The sequence below is a fragment of the Chionomys nivalis genome, chromosome 16, assembly GCF_950005125.1.
Source record: "Chionomys nivalis chromosome 16, mChiNiv1.1, whole genome shotgun sequence".
In the NCBI taxonomy this organism is placed as follows: Eukaryota; Metazoa; Chordata; class Mammalia; order Rodentia; family Cricetidae; genus Chionomys; species Chionomys nivalis.
The window spans coordinates 12962015-12978100 of record NC_080101.1 but is presented as its reverse complement, the minus strand read 5'-3'; the positions used below and the strand labels follow the sequence as shown (position 1 = coordinate 12978100).

At 39.3% G+C, this 16086-nt stretch overlaps 1 protein-coding gene across 5 annotated transcripts in view; it reads right to left on the bottom strand.

The window, feature by feature from the left end:
• The window catches only part of LOC130888055 (suppression of tumorigenicity 18 protein), a 245577-nt gene that overhangs the window by 108450 nt on the left and 121041 nt on the right, over positions 1–16086 (bottom strand). For 4 of the 5 annotated variants that reach the window (XM_057790883.1, XM_057790887.1, XM_057790885.1 and 1 more), the window contains exon 2: positions 13262–13337. The exons of the other annotated variant lie outside the window; for it this stretch is intronic. The gene's annotated coding sequence lies outside the window, so the exon portion shown is untranslated. The remainder of the gene's footprint in view (positions 1–13261; positions 13338–16086) is intronic. 5 annotated transcript variants of the gene reach the window in all.

The window sequence follows — 16086 nt, the reverse complement described above, 5'->3', positions numbered from 1 at the left end:
GTGACACAGCATGGCAAAAGCCCTGCTGGAATCAAAGACAAATAAGCTCTCATTTGTGCGGTTTCCTCCACTTATAAAAAGATTCCCTTAAAACAGTTAAGTTACTGAAAATTAAATTCTTCAGTAGAAAAAAGATTGAGAAAAAGATGCCTGGTATAGCTTTAGAACTGCGAAATAAAAATCAAAAATTAAGAAACTTGAAAATTCTGTCTTTGTCTGTGACCAGATCATCATCGTATACTAGATCATTGCTAGGCAGAACACACACACATACATATATGTGTCTATACATATGCCTACAGGCTACAGATGATTTACTAACTATATTACAGTCTTTTTTTTTTTTTTTTTTTTGGTTTTTCGAGACAGGGTTTCTCTGTGGTTTTGGAGCCTGTCCTGGAACTAGCTCTTGTAGACCAGGCTGGTCTCGAACTCACAGAGATCCACCTGCCTCTGCCTCCCAAGTGCTGGGATTAAAGGCGTGCGCCACCACCGCCCGGCCAATTACAGTCCTTTTAACAAAATTACAGTTCTCTTTCTGTCACATGATGTAGAAACAGTGTGCCCTAGTTAAATTTGAACAGTTTAGTGAAGAAGTTTATAAATCTCTTTGCCCTTTTATTCTAGAGGTAGTTGAGGGTCTAGACAAACAAACAGCACAGTAGCATGGAGTTCTCCTTGAATATACTCCAAACGCCTGTGAATGAATGATCCTCTCCTACTGGAATGTTCCAGACTCTAAATCCTAAACTCTTAGACCAATGACTCTCGGACTTTCATACATATGGAGACCACTTGGCATCTTCCTACTAGGCAGGATCTCGTGTAAACCCTGCAAGGTCTGGTGTGACGTCATACAGTGCTCATGAAACACCAGGTGCTCCTACTGATAGCCAAGAAACAGGATGGTGGTTCTTAAGCATTAGTCTGCATCAGAGTTATGCAGAAGTTTGATCCAGCCCAGAGGACTGATTCCAGAGTTAGGGAGAGGGACCTGACCTGAGAATGTGTGCCACTAATGCTGATCACTGGAGACTGCACTTTGTGAACCCCTGCCTTCACTATGCATTACTAAGCACACCAAAGAGTCCCCAAACACAAAGGCTAACAGATGCCCATATGGAACAGACAAGTATGTCCTCTTTATTTCAGAACCATTTGTTTGCTCGAGCACTAATGCCTCATGATAGAAAGGAACAGACACAAACTGAATGTTCTGTCCCAACGTTGAAGCTCATCCTGAAAAACACTTTACAGATTATTGAGCTTGTTCTTTTCATTAGATGGGCCTGTTCATATCAAGAAATAAACAACAGTTGTGTTCTTCATTACAGGTGTGATTATCAAACGTAAGCTCACAAATTAAGACTGCACAACATTTAAATCTTCAGAAAGCAACTAAAACATGGGAAGAAATTGATTACAAATTATAGAATAAAGACAAATTAAAATGTCAAACCATGGTACAAATTTGTAGAGACATTCAGTGTCTCAAGGACACTGATTACTAATTCCTCCAAATGGCACAGTATATTCCTGATACACACTCATATGAGAAGTGTTCTGTATTGATTATGGCTATTTTGAAGGACTCATTATACTAGAGACCTCTCAGAGTATTAAAAAAGCCTGTTTTTCATTTACCAAAAATATATATTTGAATTGCCCTTCATGTAGATAGCTCAGGGTCAGAGCCCTAACCAGGGTATTTTGCAACTCTGAGAGGAATAATAAGAGAAATTGGAGTGACCCATCTTCCTGGTGTGTTTCAGTAAGGAAACAGAGAGGCACTCTCTGAACAGTAGGCTGTCACTAAGCAGAAGCCAGGCGCTTTGGCATTGACCTCTCCAGGACAGGGAAGATTGTCCTGGACATTAGCATATGTACCAGAACTCCAATAAAGTTCCTAGCATAGGGCTTCATGCATGTGGATTCAGTGAACACATGAGAAAGATTTTAAAGATATCAATGCTCTTTCTGAGTTATTTGGTTCTGATGTCAATCTCATCCAAACATAATTAATATCACAAATAGCAAATTCACTTAATATCTGTGCAATGGATGATCTCGGTACAGAGCTGCATTGTTTAGGGGAGCTACTAGCTTATGCACTATATTCGTCTTTCAGCACCTGTTCACCTGGAGAAAAGAAGCCAGGCCAGCGCTAGTCCTCCCCAAACGGCAGACATGCAGGTTCTGCATCTGATAGGGAAGATAATTCTGTCACACAAATCGAAGAGACAATCAAGTAAAGATCTTTGAGATGCAGGAGTTGACCTCATTTATTGATGACTTACAACAACCTGACTGGTTTGATAAAAAACTAGGCCCCAGAAGTACAAACATCAAGTTATGAAGTTTGAGAGAAAACTCAAATGAACAGATTTTGGCCATGATATTTTTTAAAGGATATACAAGAATAAAATTCTTTAAAACTATGGAAACCCTGTTTTTAAAATGTAATCTAGGCAATGTGTTTTCGTAGTGCTACAAGTTTTGAATGCAGATAAACAATGGCATGGGCTGAAAGTGCAAAGGGACACAAACCCATATGGCCTTGAAGAATGATAATGAATCTGACTATACAAATGTGGTCATTTGAACACCCAGGGTTGCTGTTTTGTGAGATGCCTCAAAGGTCAGTCCAGCTCAAATCATGCTGGCTGTATTATTTATCCAGTTCCATCATCAACCACCAGACCTTTGCTGAATTAGCATGGTTAGTGTTGGTAGACACTGAGAGAATCTGATCTTCTTCATTTCCTTCTAAAATTATTTATTTTATTGACATCAATAAGTTAGAATTATACACATTTATAGGAATAAAGTAGAATTATTGAATCAGGCTAATTAGCATACCTATACAGCTCTACATATTTATCAGTTATTCATCTACTCTAACAGAGATATTGGACTTTCTTTGGCCATCTCCCCATTATCCCATCTCCAATATAACCACTACTCAGCTGTCTGAGTCTATGTGTTTAATTTTTCTTGGTTTTCTATCACATGACAGTTTTCTGAAAACAAGCATGCAGAAATCAAATGCCTGCAAACTATGGAATCCCTGCTCTTAAAGATCTAATTCACATGATGTGTTTTCTAAGCTGACAAGAATGCTCATGAAAATAGCACCTTGCTACCATTAGCTAGAAAGGCTTTCTTCTCCCTCACTCTTTCTTTTCCCCATGTGTTCCTGTGAGAAGCCTCACCTGCCTCCTCCCAGCCCCACCTGCTCTTCTCAGACTGGAAGCCCCTGTGAGCAAGGATGAGTGACTCCACCTCCCCTCCAGGAGCAGGTGTCCAGCCAGACTGATGTCATTTGAATGAGGACCAGCCTGCTAATTAATAAGATAAGAAGACTCTAGGGTAAGACCATGTTCTCTGTGGTGTGTGTATGTTAGGAAAATAATATATTAAATCAATGCATTAAATATTTACAGATAAAACATGCAAGCTTCCACAGCATGTGTAAAAGCAGTAAGCAGAAAGTATACATTCAGAGTAGATAATGTGATGAACAAATACACAGTTCAAGCTGGTTATCTTGTTCTATTGATGCTAAACCTGAAAAGGAAAGAGCATCCTTTTAGCTTTTGTTTGTTTTGTTTTGAGAGATCTCACTGTTTAACCCAGACTGTCCAGGAACTAACTATGCAGTCTAGACTGGCCTCAAACTCATAACAATTTTTCTGCCTTAGATTCTTCAGTGTTGAGAATATAGGCAATGAGCCACTATACCTAGTTAGGAAAGAATATTATGAACAATTTGTTAATAAATTGATATCCACTTTACAAATAAAAGCATTAGCATCTGTTAAGATGACTTGATAGGTAAAACGCTTGCTATGCAAATGTTCTACACTCTACCTGAGTTTAGAGCCCTAGCATTTATGTGAACTCTCAGTACAGTCACATGTGTCTGTCATCCTAGACTTGTAGAGACAGACAGGGTTCATTCACTGGTACTGGGCAGCCTAGACAAGGCAATGGGCTCCGGGTTTAGTAAGAGACATTGTTTCAATAAACAACAGAGAGTGACAGAGGACGACTTCCAATTTCAACCTCAGAGTTTAAGATGGACATGCATGGCTGAGAACTCGCCACCACACATCATGTACACACATGCGATTCTCTTTCACGCACACAGAGAGATGAAACCCAAAAGATAAACACATGCATAATCCCACTGTACTTTTCACTCCACAAACCACTCGCTTTGATACACAGGGGAGAAAACAGTCACATTTAGGACTGTCACAGTTAGGCCAATCATATTAAACTCAAAGAGTGACTACATGTTTGAATGCATCAAAGAACTAAATTGGGTACTTTTAGAAAAACCAGGGGACAAAACAAAAGGACAATATTTTTACACACACATACAAATGAATTTACTTCAGTACACCGATTCCAAATGAGATAATGGTGGTTTCCAGACTTACACACAAACAATGTCTCAGGCACTGGACCAAAGTCCTCAGGAGTTGACGCTCTTCGTAGTTTATGGCGAATGAACGCACTATACCGTAAGAGTTCCCAAACCAAACCTCTGCTGGCCTCACCATCCTTCATGCTGGATTTCTCTGGTTAAGAGGCAGTTGGAATCTACCACTTCACATATCTTTTTACCAAATCCCAGACCCATTATAAGGTCACTCAGGGAAGGTAAACTTTTGTAGGTTAATAAGATCAGTTATAGATTGGATGAGACTAAGAAAATCACTAGTAAATAGTGCACTGGAATGCAGCAGGTGATACAAAACCAGCGTGCTGGAGAAGACTTGCTCATGATAGCTGGAGACCATGCACCCTGACGTGGGGCAGCAAAGTTAGAATGGGATGTCCTTTGGCGGCACAATAGTCTGGCATGAGATCTAATTCTGGCACACCCACCCTATGGCCTCGGAGATGCACTCAATCTCCCTACCTTTCCCATTCCTGTGGGAGAAACAGAAATGGACTCTAGAATGGTGAGTACTGCGTGAGCTATACAGCACACAAAGCCATGGCGCACTGGGAACACTCAGCAGATGCCAGGACCGTGGAGGTCCAGTTCGGTTCAGAATGCCAGGAAAGCTCGTGTGTGGAGGTCGCAGGTGTGTGCGCCACTCACAGCAGCCTGGGTTGTCACAGCGCTGATGAGAGGCATTAAATACTGGAGATGGTCTTTAAAAGAGCAGGAAGCAGAAAAGGACAAGAGAGAGGAAAAAACGGAGGAGGGGGGATATCGGAGGTAAAGGGGGACAAATGGGACCAAAGTACACTATTATGCATGGGCAGAAATGTCATGATGAAGCGTCTTGCTTCATAAAGTAACGTAGACTAATTAAACTGGAACTGGATCTGAACACAGCAGGAAAATTCATTAATACACACTATACCAATCAGAAAGTATTCATTATTTCACCATTAAAACAGGAAACCTTCAAATTCTCCTAGTTAATTGGTGTCCTAGAACTGGGGACTGACATCTTGCTCCAAGGTCCAGGAGCTACACTATGGCAATCCGTTGCATCCTGGGATGGGTGATAGAGATGCAGACATAGATAGCACTGAAACTATTTACCACTGAGGAGCCAGATCCAAAGCAAGAGTAAATATACACACAAAACAAATTAAAGTAGGCGATAAGTGCTATAGAAAAATAACGTCAGAGCGTAGGAGATGCTTACGACAAGGGATCAAATCAAGCCTTCATGATTTGAGACAGTAAAGAGTCATATGTGTCAGGGCAGGAGAGATGGCTCAATCAGTAAAATGATCACTATACAAGCAGGAGATCCTGGAATCAAACTCTAGAACCCATGTTAAAAACAAACAAGCAGAGTATGGCAGTGTGCTTGTTATCCAAATGTCGAAGGAGAGGCAGGCAGGATACCTATGGTAGCCTGCTCGTTGAGCACCAGGACAGCAAGAGATCCTGTTTCAAAATAATGAGGCAGATGGCACCTGAGGAATGCCACCCAAGTTATCCCCTGGACTCCACAGGCATACACATGCACACACATACTTCACACTACACACAGAGAGACAGAGGAGAGAGATCCATGTGTCAGTGTATAAACATCTGAAGCCCATGTGTTGATAATATATTATAAATGATTATAAGCCAATAACAAAATGCAGCCCAATTAGAACTGGTCAAAGGAGGGCAAGAAAGGGTGAAAGAAAATATAAATTATCAAGGAAGGATGTCTGCCTAGAAATCAAGGAAGGATATATGCCTGGATATACAATTAAGATATAATAGCTACAATTTAAAAAATTTAAATGCATTTAAATTTTTAAGTGGAGAAAAGATTTATACAGACATTTTTCCAAGGATGACATACAAGCGGTTCAGTAAGCACAGAAAGTGATACTCAGCATCATTAGCCACAGAGAAACGCAACTGAAACCAAAACAAGATGTCCCTTTACAACCACGTGGATGGAAAAAAATTCAAAGAGAAGATAACAAATCCTGGCAAGGCCATGAAGAAGCTTGTATGTTGCTGTTAAGAACATAAAGTTGTCCAACCATATCAGGAGACACCCAGGGTCACCTCAAATAGTCAAACACAGAGTTACCTTTAATCCAGCAATATAACTACAAGCGACGTACATGAGAATTAGAAACATATCCACGCAAATTATACCAGTGATCTTCATAGCATAATTCACAATTACCAACATGTAACCACAACCCAAAACTCCTCAATTAATGTATTTTTAAAAGTAGCATATTTAACCAATGGAATACTATTGCTAATAAAATTAATTGAAATACTACTATGTGCTAAAATAGAGACAAGCTTTGGAAATGCTGTTAAGTGAAAGAAGTCTGGCACAAAACCCACACATTGTGTGTTTGCAATTACATGAAATGTTCAGAAGAGACATCTCTACATACATACAAAGTAGATTGCTGGCTGTTTAGAACTGGAAGAAAAGGCTTGAACGGTTGCTAAGTGAGAAGGACAGAGGTTGGGGGAAAATAGCAATAGTCTGAAATGATCATTGGTGATGGATGCAGAACTCAGCACAGACTTCACACTACCGACCTCACTGTAAATGAGTCAAGTGTGTAACACGTGAACTAGATCTCATCTGTTCATCACCTGGTAAAGCCATACAGACCATTTAAGAAGTTTGCGTTTTATTTTAAGCATGATGGGAAGATGGTAAACAGCTTTAAGCAGAGGTAATGAAGCCTGGAGGCCAGCTTCTAGACAAGAAGCAAGCAGGGCATGAGGAGATGGACTGGAGGGGATGTTAAACATGAAGAGAAAACTAGCAATACTTTGCTTGGTCTCCAGGACAAACCAAAGCACGAGATGGAATACATTGAAGAGCTACCAGATATGTGCTGCCTGCTAGGCTCTAGCTCCTCTCTGACCACTTCCCTCCACAGATGTGTGCCCTAAAGAGAAGCCAGTCGCTTGTCATTCTGCTACTCCTTCCTGCAGATGGCTGCCGCTAAAAGAACGGTATTCCCTTTGCTTTAACCCACCTAACAGCCTGCATCTTTCATGACAGCTTACTTTCCAGAGGACACTCCCAAGCTCTTCTTGGTCTTTGGGTCTCTCTTGTTAGGTAGAAGCCTCAATTTTTAATCCCATTATATAAATGTAGTTAATTAATAAAACCGGACATGCTAAAGAGACTCACAGTTGAAGACTTGCCTTTCACACTGGGTCAACAAAAACTGCCCAGGGAGTTTTGCATTGGTTAACCCTGAACGGTGCTACACATCCTTGTACTTGCTGCACATCTCCCTGAATCTGTGCCTTCTTCCTTCATTCTAAGAGTGGGTTCTCCAAGATGCTCTCCTTGCATTTGTGCCCCATTTCCTTCACTTTCCCTTTCTTCCAAATTCTTAGCATTCTGCTGTATCTCCACATATACCCCTCTCTCCTATACTGCTGCCTCTGTTCCGCAAAGTCAAACCTACTGAAGTATCTGGAAACATTGTTTTTCTTACCTAACTTTTCCTACTCATGGACATCTGGCTTCCAACCCAATACCATTGACGCTGCTCTGGATGTTGCCACCAGTGATTTTTCTCTGTGACAGAGCTAAAGGTGGATTGTCCTTCTGAATAGTTAACATTATTATCCAGCTGGTGAAAACATGTCTGTATCTCTCCTTCTAATACTCCAGGTTTTCTGTAGTCTTCTCTAAATTCTACTCTTGTTAAATCCCCTTTCTCTATCTTCCCATTCATTGCTGGTCCTCTGGTTTCAGTGTGGACTCTTTTCTCACTGCAGATATTCTCCTTAAGAACCGCATTCACATGTCCATTCTCCATCCTAGATCTCAATCTTGACCTTCATCCACTCACTGGCAGCACTAGTCATCAAACATGTAATACTCCCCAAAGAGCCCACTACCATTCCCTCTGAGCAACTCTTCCTTATGAATGTCCTGTCTTGATCCATCACTCACACAGCTGTCCAAGACAGATTGTCGTTTCTACTTTGTGTGTGAGTCTTGGGATCAAATCCCCAGTGTCCAGATGCTAGGCACCTATGCCCATAGTACGTACTTAATAATCTTTTGTCGATTTCAAATCCTGGGGTGCCTTCCACACAAGTCCTATTCTGTTCTACTCTCTGCTCCTTCTTCCTGTCCAGCTGTGAGCACTGTGAATCCTCATGTACTATCCTCACTGTTTAACAAAGTTAGGGGAACATAACAGTTTCTCAGCGAGTCTGTTGAATGTGGAGATTCAGTATTGTTTAAGAGCTTTCTACACAAGAACTTCCATGATGCCATCTCTGAGTAAGATGGCCTCTGCTCAGAGCCACTCTGTTCCTTAGGCTGCAGCACCATGTTTTAAGGGACGGGTAGAACAGCCTACTCCTGGGTCCTCCACATTAAGGCTGAGTGGAGCTGCACCTGGCCACAACTTGTTTCAATAAACTACTGTCATGTGAAGACTGATCTGTTTGTATCACTTTGCCCTATGCTGACTCATGGGTGCTCAGGCAGGCCTAGCCTTGTATTCATACTTTACTCTTTAGAAACTTAGGCAAACACATATTTCTTAGTCAACCAATTATATAAAACCCAAGCAACGTTTTATAATTTACCTTTGATATTTATGTTGTTATTTCTCTGCTTGGGCATTATAGTAAATACTACAAACAATTACTTAAAGTCATACACAGTTGAAATAGTATACTAAAACTGTGGGGCATTTCATGGACACCTACTTAAGATTTACAATATCATAATTGAAACAATTCCTTCTTAAATTATTTTTTTCTAAACAAACACTTAAGCAATTCTTAGTAATGGCCCGAGTTTCTCTGTTAGGCAATAAGAAGAATAAATACATTCAAAGATAGTTTATCTTCTAAAGGGTTTTTGACAAACCTTTTAATTGTCTTTTTATTTGTTCATTTGCAAAAGATTAAAAAGTACCCTAAGGCTAATTCTGTAATAATTTAAGGAAACTATATGATTATTTTAACAGTCACAGGCTAATTAAATTAGTACTAAAGAAAGACTGTGATGTGCCTAAGTATGCTGTAGGCTGTAGTCTAGGGTTTCAAACATTTGTCTAGAGCAGTGGAACTTTCCTTCAGGTGAAACTTAATGACAAGCTCATAAAACAAACTGGAAGCAAAGCATGCAGTCCGGTGCACATCTTTTCGCAGTGTCGCAGTGCCTGGCCTCAGCTGGGTTCTGCTCTTGCAGCCATGCGTGGAGTCATGGCTGTGCCTGGCCCCTCTCCAGTGTGGTTTTCTCACCTCCAGGTAGGGGAGGAAAACTGACTTTGTGTATTTGGCTGCTGACCTGGTGACTTGGTGCCCTGGTTGTGAGAATTTATAGATATAAAATACTTTGGTTGGCAGTTAGTTTTGTGTCAGTGCAACATTATTACCAAAATATACAGAGTTGGAATTCAATTATCAGATGCTTTCTGAGCATTTGTGTTTATCTCAGAACTGAGAGTTTTCAGCATGAGACCAAATGCTGGACTCCTCTTCTAACATTTAGGTTAGACGTAAAGTTCATGTGGCTCTTCGACAGGCTATTTCTGCTATCAGGGTTAATTGGCATGGTGAACATCTATCTGAGCAGTATCATGAATGCTTATGTTGTCTTTAAATTATTTTTCAAACTCATGTTTTAATTATAAAATGTTTACAGTTACAGAAATTGGGGGACCAAAAGGACTCCAGAGGTCATCCTTAAAGTGTATATGCTGGTGATAAGGAAAATAAAGCAGCTTGTCAGGTCATCCCATCTGATTCATCCAATGCCTTCATGATATTTAACTATAATAGAACCCAGCTGTACCTGGGACCCAGCATTATTTGGCAACTACATTGCTGACAGTATTTCAGAGACCAGGATACATGGGGAGATAGTAAGAGCAAGTTTTCATTCCTCCGTTGACACGAGAATCACCCCATTATTCAGTCTCTATTGCTTCCTCTGCAAAGGTGGACAACGATTATTCTGAGTAATAAATGAAACCACCTTTTAAAGATCTCAGCACAGTCGTTGGCTTAAAGCAAGTATCATCTGGTGGATGTGGAAGGATATTATTCCTAAGTATAGTCAGGCCATATACTTCACTATTGCCATGAAAAAAACTTTACCTGTGAAATACTAGTATTAGAAATTCTCTGCCTTATTTTCAAAATTCCAATGAATAATTCTCTGGATTTTATCGGGTGTGGTGAGAAAGAAACAGAGGCTGAGAAACACATTGGCTGCGTATGTGCTTGCTTCTGTTATCTGATGAATCCTGGTCCTGGACTTCTATGGCTTTCTCCAAGTTTCTTATACAGACTCACATTCTGCTGAGATTCATTCGTGTGCAAAGCCAGACCACTGGGGAACTAAGGTTGATACCATCAGATTATGGAAGAAATACTCCCACAAGAGTGAGTGATTCAGGCATGGATGTCCACTAAGCTTCAAATGTTTATAGATGCAGGGAAGGGTCACAAAAGACTCTTGCCATGGGAAACATGACCAGTGCTAGTTTCACAACAAACAATATAGTCAAAATTCTTAGAAATGTGGTCTTTCAATCAAAAACTGATGACAAAATGTGTAAGTTATTTTCCAACACAAATCTTAGACAGTAAGTTTATTTAACTGAATATTTTTGGGAAAATAAAAAAAAATACTCCATAGTTTAGAAAGAGTAGGTGAAATATACTGAATTTATCTGTTAAGACCAACATAAAAAATGTCTGGAAGGTTTTTTGGCATGTTCTTTTTGGTCAGGCTTGAAACCTGGCTTTTGGGAGGGTAGTGACAGAGCTTTAATCCCTAGAAAAATTTTCCAAAATTCATCACAGAAACTAGGATCATCTTTCATGAAGTCAGAAATAAAGGGAAAATAACTCCCCTACTATTGAAAGCCACTGCCATAGCAACTCAGTCCCCATTCTTCCATTTCCCCAGGTCTGACATTCTGCAGATGACCGCCCTTATTTGTCCCTACATGTTTTCCAAAATATAAAAGTGAAATAGAGTCCCAAGGGCACTGTACTTGAAAGGTTATGAGAGTTAGAGAATTTTAACCATGCCTGCCAAATCAGCAGATGGCTTGTGATTATAATTATATGCATCAATAAAACGAATAATCTTTACAAAATTTGAATTTCTGCTAAAGGAAGGGATTTAGTAAGCAGATGCAACAGAATGCATTTCCTTAACCCTTTTGGGAGACACTGGTATCTTTCACCCACACAAAAGCACCACGGGCTCTGTGTGTTGCAGGTTGTTTGCTCAGATTCGTGCCCTCTTTCTGGAGCAGCCACAATGTCAGCCTCAATCTTTCCCTGATTTCATTTTCTTCAGAGCATATTTCATCCTTACCTCTTTTTCACCCGCACAGAATAGAAATATTAGGGCTGATTCTCCACAACTGTTTGATATTTGAAGAGGAAAAGGTAAAAGAGGTAAATACTTCCATTCTAATTCCTACCAAATCTACCACAGAAACAACAAGCAAACAGTGCGTCATGCCAACTGATGATCATTTACAATCAGCTTTTCAAAAGCAAAATTCTTCTGTCTCTGTTGTCATATTCTTTTTTAATTTATATTCCATGAAAGAAAATGCTGTTTGTTCCTTTTAACAGTTAACCGTTTCAGTTGAGTCTGGTTCTGCATAGCAGTGTAAGCAATGGTAGCTAAGTTTTGCTTGGGCCAAGCAGGAATTCACTCACAGAGATGTTGAATATGTATGTGAAACATAAAAAGAAAAGCAAGGTATGTTTTACAAACCAGCATTTAGCTATGCTTTCTGTGTGGGGAAACCTCTTTACTTAGGACATTAAACTCTGCAACTTTAGAGTTGTAAGAGATCTAGAAAATACACCACAAATTCATACTTTGTGTTTATGAAATTGTAGTATCAATGTTTTTCATGGAATTGCCAAGTGCAGTCCCTCATTAGACTAGTATCAATTAACATATCATCAGCAAACTAGAAATACATTAAAGGGTTTTTAGCAAACATGGGCAGATATCTCCAGCAACTTTGTACTTACACATTATAAATCAAATAATTTAAAATATCTCAATATGAAAACCTACTCTGTTATTAAATTTAATCTTATATAAAGTATAAATAATAATTTAAAGACAGAAGGCACTAGATTTTTGTGAATTAACAATATTTCCCTTAGGCATAGTATATATGAAATAGAAAAATTCTTCCATGGGCACAGGTAATATGAATTGGAAATTTTTTCCTAACCCACAACATTCTTCCAAAGCAGAAACTTTAATTTTTCTGAAAAGGTCATAAATTTGTTGCGAAATTTGACAAAACAATATTAAAATATTGTAATGCAATCTAGGTATCTCTTAGAGGCCACTAGTATGGAATTTTGCCTTTTATTATAAAACACTCATCAAAAAAAAGTCTCAAGTATTATTACATAGATAAAAAGTAAAATAAATTACTTCTTAATAGCCATAGCTTTGAAGAAGGAATGTTTATAATTAATTCAAGGGCTAAGTGAAAAAAAAATATAAGCTAAAAATTAAATAAATCCCAATGGGGCAATAAATTAAAAATACTAATAAAAATTTATAATGTAATCTCAATAGTTAAAGAACTTTGCCATAATTATTTAAATTATAGATGTTTCACTTTATATTTAAATGCCAGTAAATATTCCTTACAGGAAGTTTATGTTGAAATACAACAGAATTCTAATACGCTCTTTGGAAAGTTACTAAACAACTACACACAAAGTCAATTTAGCGGCATATTCTTAGCGGTCTAAGCACATTACCTTCAACTGGTGTGAGCACACAGGCACACAACGTGGAACTGGCACAGTCCTTCAAAGTGTCTCACAGAACTGGGGCCTGTGAAAGTGAAGAGAGGACAAGGGTCTATACTGTGGGAGCGAAGAGGCACCGTGATGTGGTCTGGTGTCGCATCCACTTGCTGAGTGAATCTCAAGCACGAGTTCAAAGCGGCAAGCGCGATGCACCAGGGGCATCATACGCGTTATCTTGTTCACTTTTCACACAACCTTGCTTGCTACTCCCATCCTGGTCCCCATTAAACAGACCAGGAGACTGAGGCTTACAAAGTTAAACCAGCCAGCGTCACACGCTGAGTGGAAGCACCAGGTTTCCAACGCACAGGTTTCTGCGCTGCTGGACAACAGCCGGCTTTTCTCTAGGAAATGTTGCTCTTGGTGCATCCCTGCGTGCAGCAAAGATCCCCACATTGCTCACGGCATATCTTAAAATCTTTTGACCAAACAGTTTTAAGATGCATTTGTTCATTAAGTGACTGAAGTAAAAGTTCATTAAAGCCAAGTTTCTTTCTCTCAACATAAACTCTTTAAATTTTATTAAGAAAAGAGTTTTCCAACTCTAACACTGATTCCTTAGCTACATTTTTGAAAATCTTTTAAGTACAGTACTGGTGGAAGTAAGTTCACTTAAGACAAAAAATAATGTCCTATGCCCTCTGGTCTTAATTACAGGCCAGTCCTAATTTGCTTTGAGCAATGAAAAATTACATTTCTGTAAAGTAAATATACTTAGTTTCATCTGCAGAGAAGCGACTTACACACTCAGGCCAAGTTTGCCATGCCCTGCTGCACCAAGGAGGGTGGGAGGGGACAGCTATGTCAACCAAAGGGCTGTATGCTTTCTGAAACACTCACTCTTGTATTAACAGGACGAGCATTAGCAACTATGGAAAAAGAAATTATAACACAGGTGATTCAGATAGAAAAATGTTCAGCAGAGAAAGATAACGTGGAGGACTTACGGCGCCTGTGAGAGTCAACTATCTGCATAACTCTGCCCTGAACTAAAATCACTAGGAAGCAAGTGTGGCCATTTTCAGATGGGTTTCTGTTTTCCAGGATTCCCACATGAAAGGCATGTTGATGGGATGACATTTCGAATTCTCTCAAATTAACTAAATCAAAGCACATCTTTCCTGCACATATTTCACTTGAAATCAATAAGATAACATCAATCTTTGCCATGAAATTTACTTCCTTCAAATTCTGATTGCTTTGGAAAAGAACAGAATTGAAAAAATATAAAACATACTATGAACAGGTAAGTAATAGTCTTACATCATATAAATAAAATAAAAACTGAGAGCGCATCTGTAACGGGAAAAGTTCTTCATGACACAAATAACAGGAAGCATGTAGCCTTTCATTCACTTACAGCATATCATAAACCTGTGTGATGAATTTTCCATGATTATTAATAGGCTATTATATATCAAAACATTTCTATATCCCTATGCAAATAACAAATTTTCAGTACAAGGACTGTAAGTTAGCAAACTGATTTCTATATGATGTTGTTTTAATTCGTGAGCAGATGACTATGAGATGCCAGTTTAATATTAAATGCAGTGCCTTTAAAAATTGAGTCCTGACACCGACTGATATCGTGAATACATCTATTTACAAACACAACGTTATGTTAACAATACTTTTAAAATGTTTTCCACGAGATCATCAAGAGTTCATTATGCCATTGGCAACCCATTCAGCTGAGAGTTGTTAGAATAAAATATTTAATTTACCTGAATGTCTTGTAACAAAATCATCCTTTCTTGAACTAAACATCCTCAGAAAATCCACATCTAAGCCAGACAGACTTTTCAGCAAGGCAAATCAGACTTTCTGGCAACTCCCTGCTGCCATATTTCTCTAAACGGATCCTGCAATGTTACACTTCAATACTGCAAGTGCATTTTTTTCCCCAAGGAAAGAGGAAGCCAGTGCGGCTTCAGTGTTAGATAGCTTTGATTTTTTTTTCCCTCCAACTACAGCAAGCAAATGACTCCTGATCCCTTTCAACAGCACATAACACAGTGATTTCTATTTCAAGATTTGAGAAAATAGAAATGTCTGAGCAAAAGAGGAGCTTTTATTTTCTTGTTTTGCTGCGCTTGGTTGATCGACGGATTTTTAAGGCACTGACTATCCATACCTGATATTAAATACACATTAAGGGCTGGAACAATTTTATCACATGAGAACGAAGTTCACAGTTACATTCATGCCCTGGGTCCCCTTTATGTCCTACAAGCAATAGGACAAACTAAAATTAAAGTTGTCTCATGCATCTGAAAGTTTTCAAACACACACACACACACCTGACCAGCAGTTATTTGTCAGAGTCGTTCATCTCCAACAAACACCCACCTCTCAAATTTATGTTCCCTTGCCATTTGAGGAGCCCTGGGCTCTGAGATTCACAAACTTTTTGTGAAGCAGCAAAACGATACAACAATAGCAACAGAATCAAAACATTGGTCACTGAGGCGATATGTCTACGAGTAATAACAAAATCCCTTCATCAGGACCCACTTGTTTAGAAACGGACTCTCGGCCCCACACTTAGCTTGAGATTGCTCCACTTTCTCCCTAGGGCTTCATTGCCAGACTGACTTACCGCTGCCTCCTAGCCTTTGTTCTGCTTCTCACGCTGACATCAGGGAAGCAGTGATGTAGAATAAAGCAGGGTGGGCTAGGTTAGTCCAGTGTTTGTGTCGTTGTGTGGTGTGCGGGGACACTCTGTGATACTCTAGTGAGCTGTAAGCTTTTTTTTTTGTAGGCTTTGTGTC